Raw genomic sequence first — 7,390 nt, 5'->3', positions numbered from 1 at the left:
TTATCCTATGCTTTATTAAATTGTATTTCTGTGGTTTTATCCTATGCTTTATTAAATTGTATTGATGTTGTTTTAAACTATGCTTTATTAAATTGTATTTATGTTGTTTTATCCTATGCTTTATTAAATTGTATTTATGTTGTTTTATCCTATGCTTTATTAAATTGTATTTATGTTGTTTTATCCTATGCTTTATTAACTTGTATTTATGTTGTTTTAACCGATGCTTTATTAAATTGTATTTATGTTGTTTTGTCCTATGCTTTATTAAATTGTATTTATGTTGTTTTAACCTATGCTTTATTAAATTGTATTTATGTTGTTTTATCCTATGCTTTATTAAATTGTATTTATGTTGTTTATCCTATGTTTCATTAAATTGTATTTATGTTGTTTTATCCTATGCTTTATTAAATTGTATTTATGTTGTTTTGTCCTATGCTTTATTAAATAGTATTTATGTTGTTTAATCCTATGCTTTATTAAATTGTATTTATGTTGTTTTATCCTATGCTTTATTAAATTGTATTTATGTTGTTTTATCCTATGCTTTATTAAATTGTATTTATGTTGTTTTATCCTATGCTTTATAAATTGTATTTATGTTGTTTTATCCTATGCTCTATTAAATTGTATTTATGTTGTTTTATCCTATGCTTTATTAAATTGTATTTATGTTGTTTTAACCTATGCTTTATTAAATTGTATTTATGTTGTTTTATCCTATGCTTTATTAAATTGTATTTATGTTGTTTTAACCTATGCTTTATTAAATTGTATTTATGTTGTTTTATCCTATGCTTTATTAAATTGTATTTATGTTGTTTTATCCTATGCTTTATTAAATTGTATTTATGTTGTTTTATCCTATGCTTTATTAACTTGTATTTATGTTGTTTTAACCGATGCTTTATTAAATTGTATTTATGTTGTTTTGTCCTATGCTTTATTAAATTGTATTTATGTTGTTTTAACCTATGCTTTATTAAATTGTATTTATGTTGTTTTATCCTATGCTTTATTAAATTTTATTTATGTTGTTTTATCCTATGCTTTATTAACTTTTATTTATGTTGTTTTAACCTATGCTTTATTAAATTGTATACATGTTGTTTTATCCTATGCTTTATTAAATTGTATTTATGTTGTTTATCCTATGTTTCATTAAATTGTATTTATGTTGTTTTATCCTATGCTTTATTAAATTGTATTTATGTTGTTTTGTCCTATGCTTTATTAAATTGTATTTATGTTGTTTTATCCTATGCTTTATTAAATTGTATTTCTGAGGTTTTATCCAATGCTTTATTAAATTGTATTTATGTTGTTTTAAACTATGCTTTATTAAATTGTATTTATGTTGTTTTATCCTATGCTTTATTAAATTGTATTCATGTTGTTTTATCCTATGCTTTATTAAATTGTATTTATGTTGTTTATCCTATGTTTCATTAAATTGTATTTATGTTGTTTTATCCTATGCTTTATTAAATTGTATTTATGTTGTTTTGTCCTATGCTTTATTAAATTGTATTTATGTTGTTTTATCTTATGCTTTATTAAATTGTATTTCTGTGGTTTTATCCTATGCTTTATTAAATTGTATTGATGTTGTTTTAAACTATGCTTTATTAAATTGTATTTATGCTGTTTTGTCCTATGCTTTATTAAATTGTATTTATGTTATTTTAACCTATGCTTTATTAAATTTTATTTATGTTGTTTTATCCTATGCTTTATTAAATTGTATTTATGTTGTTTTAAACTATGCTTTATTAAATTGTATTTATGTTGATTTGTCCTATGCTTTATTACATTGTATTTATGTTGTTTTAACCTATGTTTTATTAAATTTTATTTATGTTGTTTTATCCTATGCTTTATAAATTGTATTTATGTTGTTTTATCCTATGCTCTATTAAATTGTATTTATGTTGTTTTATCCTGTGCTGTATTAAATTGTATTTATGTGGTTTTATCCTATGCTTTATTAAATAGTATTTATGTTGTTTAATCCTATGCTTTATTAACTTGTATTTATGTTGTTTTATCCTATGCTTTATTAAATTGTATTTATGTTGTTTTATCCTATGCTTTATTAAATTGTCTTTATGTTGTTTTATCCTATGCTTTATAAATTGTATTTATGTTGTTTTATCCTATGCTCTATTAAATTGTATTTATGTTGTTTTATCCTATGCTTTATTAAATTGTATTTAATTTGTTTTATCCTATGCTTTATTAAATTGTATTTATGTAGTTTTATCCTATGCTTTATCAATTGTATTTATGTTGTTTTATCCTATGCTTTATTAAATTGTATTTATGTTGTTTTGTCCTATGCTTTATTAAATTGTATTTATGTTGTTTTAACCTATGCTTTATTAAATTGTATTTATGTTGTTTTATCCTATGCTTTATTAAAATGTATTTATGTAGTTTTATCCTATGCTTTCTTAAATTGTATTTATGTTGTTTAAACCTATGCTTTATTAAATTGTATTCATGTTGTTTTATCTTATGCTTTACTAAATTGTATTTATGTTGTTTTAACATATGCTTTATTAAATTGTATTTATGTTGTTTTGTCCTATGCTTTATTAAATTGTATTTATGTTGTTTATCCTATGTTTCATTAAATTGAATTTATGTTGTTTTATCCTATGCTTTATTAAATTGTATTTATGTTGTTTTGTCCTATGCTTTATTAAATTGTATTTATGTTGTTTTATCCTATGCTTTATTAAATTGTATTTCTGTGGTTTTATCCTATGCTTTATTAAATTGTATTTATGTTGTTTTAAACTATGCATTATTAAATTGTATTTATGTTGTTTTGTCCTATGCTTTATTAAATTGTATTTATGTTGTTTTATCCTATGCTTTATTAAATTGTATTTATCTTGTTTTATCCTATGCTTTATTAAATTGTATTTATGTTGTTTTATCCTATGCTTTATTAAATTTTATTTATGCTGTTTTATCCTATGCTTTATTAAATTGTATTTATGTTGTTTTATCCTATGCTTTATTAAATTGTATTTATGTTGTTTTAACCTATGCTTTATTAAATTGTATTTATGTTGTTTTATCTTATGCTTTATTAAATTGTATTTATGTTGTTTTATCCTATGCTTTATTAAATTTTATTTATGTTGTTTTATCCTATGCTTTATTAAATTATATTTATGTTGTTTTCTCCTATGCTTTATTAAATTTTATTTATGTTGTTTTATCCTATGCTTTATTAAATTTTATTTATGTTGTTTTATCCTGTGCTTTATTAAATTGTATTTATGTTGTTTTATCCTATGCTTTATTAAATTGAATTTATGTTGTTTTATCCTATGCTTTATTAAATTGTATTTATGTTGTTTTATCCTATGCTTTATAAATTGTATTTATGTTGTTTTATCCTATGCTCTATTAAATTGTATTTATGTTGTTTTATCCTATGCTTTATTAAATTGTATTTATGTTGTTTTATCCTATGCTTTATTAAATTGTATTTATGTTGTTTTAACCTATGCTTTATTAAATTGTATTTATGTTGTTTTATCCTATGCTTTATTAAATTGTATTTATGTTGTTTTATCCTATGCTTTATTAAATTGTATTTATGTTGTTTTATCCTATGCTTTATTAACTTGTATTTATGTTGTTTTATCCTATGCTTTATTAAATTGTACTTATGTTGTTTTGTCCTATGCTTTATTAAATTGTATTTATGTTGTTTTATCCTATGCTTTATTAAATTGTATTTAGGTTGTTTTAACCTATGCTTTATTAAATTGTATTTATGTTGTTTTATCCTATGCTTTATTAAATTATATTTATGTTGTTTTATCTTATGCTTTATTAAATTGTATTTATGTTGTTTTATCCTATGCTTTATTACATTGTATTTATGTTGTTTTATCCTATGCTTTATTAAATTGAATTTATGTTGTTTTATCCTATGCTTTATTAAATTGTATTTAATTTGTTTTATCCTATGCTTTATTAAATTGTATTTATGTAGTTTTAGCCTATGCTTTATTAAATTGTATTTATGTTGTTTTATCCTATGCTTTATTAAACTGTATTTATGTTGTTTTATCCTATGCTTTATTAAATTGTATTTATGTTGTTTTATCCTATGCTTTATCAATTGTGTTTGTGTTGTTTTATCCTATGCTTTATTAAATTGTATTTATGTTGTTTTGTCCTATGCTTTATTAAATTGTATTTATGTTGTTTTAACCTATGCTTTATTAAATTGTATTTATGTTGTTTTATCCTATGCTTTATTAAAATGTATTTATGTAGTTTTATCCTATGCTTTCTTAAATTGTATTTATGTTGTTTAAACCTATGCTTTATTAAATTGTATTCATGTTGTTTTATCTTATGCTTTACTAAATTATATTCATGTTGTTTTATCTTATGCTTTATTAAATTGTATTTATGTTGTTTTAACATATGCTTTATTAAATTGTATTTATGTTGTTTTGTCCTATGCTTTATTAAATTGTATTTATGTTGTTTATCCTATGTTTCATTAAATTGTATTTATGTTGTTTTATCCTATGCTTTATTAAATTGTATTTATGTTGTTTTGTCCTATGCTTTATTAAATTGTATTTATGTTGTTTTATCCTATGCTTTATTAAATTGTATTTCTGTGGTTTTATCCTATGCTTTATTAAATTGTATTTATGTTGTTTTAAACTATGCTTTATTAAATTGTATTTATGTTGTTTTGTCCTATGCTTTATTAAATTGTATTTATGTTGTTTTAACCTATGTTTTATTAAATTTTATTTATGTTGTTTTATCCTATGCTTTATTAAATTGTATTTATGTTGTTTTATCCTATGCTTTATTAAATTGTATTTATGTTGTTTTATCCTATGCTTTATTAAATTGTATTTATGTTGTTTTATCCTATGCTTTATTAAATTGTATTTATGTTGTTTTATCCTATGCTTTATTAAATTTTATTTATGTTGTTTTATCCTATGCTTTATTAAATTGTATTTATGTTGTTTTATCCTATGCTTTATTAAATTGTATTTATGTTGTTTTAACCTATGCTTTATTAAATTGTATTTATGTTGTTTTATCCTATGCTTTATTAAATTGTATTTATGTTGTTTTGTCCTATGCTTTATTAAATTGTATTTATGTTGTTTTATCCTATGCTTTATTAAATTGTATTTAGGTTGTTTTAACCTATGCTTTATTAAATTGTATTTATGTTGTTTTAACCTATGCTTTATTAAATTGTATTTATGTTGTTTTATCCTATGCTTTATTAAATTATATTTATGTTGTTTTATCTTATGCTTTATTAAATTGTATTTATGTTGTTTTATCCTATGCTTTATTACATTGTATTTATGTTGTTTTATCCTATGCTTTATTAAATTGAATTTATGTTGTTTTATCCTATGCTTTATTAAATTGTATTTAATTTGTTTTATCCTATGCTTTATTAAATTGTATTTATGTAGTTTTAGCCTATGCTTTATTAAATTGTATTTATGTTGTTTTATCCTATGCTTTATTAAACTGTATTTATGTTGTTTTATCCTATGCTTTATTAAATTGTATTTATGTTGTTTTATCCTATGCTTTATCAATTGTGTTTGTGTTGTTTTATCCTATGCTTTATTAAATTGTATTTATGTTGTTTTGTCCTATGCTTTATTAAATTGTATTTATGTTGTTTTAACCTATGCTTTATTAAATTGTATTTATGTTGTTTTATCCTATGCTTTATTAAAATGTATTTATGTAGTTTTATCCTATGCTTTCTTAAATTGTATTTATGTTGTTTAAACCTATGCTTTATTAAATTGTATTCATGTTGTTTTATCTTATGCTTTACTAAATTATATTCATGTTGTTTTATCTTATGCTTTATTAAATTGTATTTATGTTGTTTTAACATATGCTTTATTAAATTGTATTTATGTTGTTTTGTCCTATGCTTTATTAAATTGTATTTATGTTGTTTATCCTATGTTTCATTAAATTGTATTTATGTTGTTTTATCCTATGCTTTATTAAATTGTATTTATGTTGTTTTGTCCTATGCTTTATTAAATTGTATTTATGTTGTTTTATCCTATGCTTTATTAAATTGTATTTCTGTGGTTTTATCCTATGCTTTATTAAATTGTATTTATGTTGTTTTAAACTATGCTTTATTAAATTGTATTTATGTTGTTTTGTCCTATGCTTTATTAATTTGTATTTATGTTGTTTTAACCTATGTTTTATTAAATTTTATTTATGTTGTTTTATCCTATGCTTTATTAAATTGTATTTATGTTGTTTTATCCTATGCTTTATTAAATTCTATTTATGTTGTTTTATCCTATGCTTTATTAAATTGTATTTATGTTGTTTTATCCTATGCTTTATTAAATTGTATTTATGTTGTTTTATCCTATGCTTTATTAAATTTTATTTATGTTGTTTTATCCTATGCTTTATTAAATTGTATTTATGTTGTTTTATCCTATGCTTTATTAAATTGTATTTATGTTGTTTTAACCTATGCTTTATTAAATTGTATTTATGTTGTTTTATCCTATGCTTTATTAAATTGTATTTATGTTGTTTTATCCTATGCTTTATTAAATTGTATTTATGTTGTTTTATCCTATGCTTTATTAACTTGTATTTATGTTGTTTTATCCTATGCTTTATTAAATTGTATTTATGTTGTTTTGTCCTATGCTTTATTAAATTGTATTTATGTTGTTTTATCCTATGCTTTATTAAATTGTATTTAGGTTGTTTTAACCTATGCTTTATTAAATTGTATTTATGTTGTTTTATCCTATGCTTTATTAAATTATATTTATGTTGTTTTATCTTATGCTTTATTAAATTGTATTTATGTTGTTTTATCCTATGCTTTATTACATTGTATTTATGTTGTTTTATCCTATGCTTTATTAAATTGAATTTATGTTGTTTTATCCTATGCTTTATTAAATTGTATTTAATTTGTTTTATCCTATGCTTTATTAAATTGTATTTATGTAGTTTTAGCCTATGCTTTATTAAATTGTATTTATGTTGTTTTATCCTATGCTTTATTAAATTGTATTTATGTTGTTTTATCCTATGCTTTATTAAATTGTATTTATGTTGTTTTATCCTATGCTTTATCAATTGTGTTTGTGTTGTTTTATCCTATGCTTTATTAAATTGTATTTATGTTGTTTTGTCCTATGCTTTATTAAATTGTATTTATGTTGTTTTAACATATGCTTTATTAAATTGTATTTATGTTGTTTTATCCTATGCTTTATTAAAATGTATTTATGTAGTTTTATCCTATGGTTTCTTAAATTGTATTTATGTCGTTTAAACCTATGCTTTATTAAATTGT

Source organism: Phyllobates terribilis, unplaced genomic scaffold (genome assembly GCF_046119375.1).
Source record: "Phyllobates terribilis strain yellow unplaced genomic scaffold, ASM4611937v1 Scaffold_20__1_contigs__length_20440879, whole genome shotgun sequence".
NCBI lineage: Eukaryota > Metazoa > Chordata > Amphibia > Anura > Dendrobatidae > Phyllobates > Phyllobates terribilis.
This window is presented reverse-complemented; position numbering follows the sequence as displayed.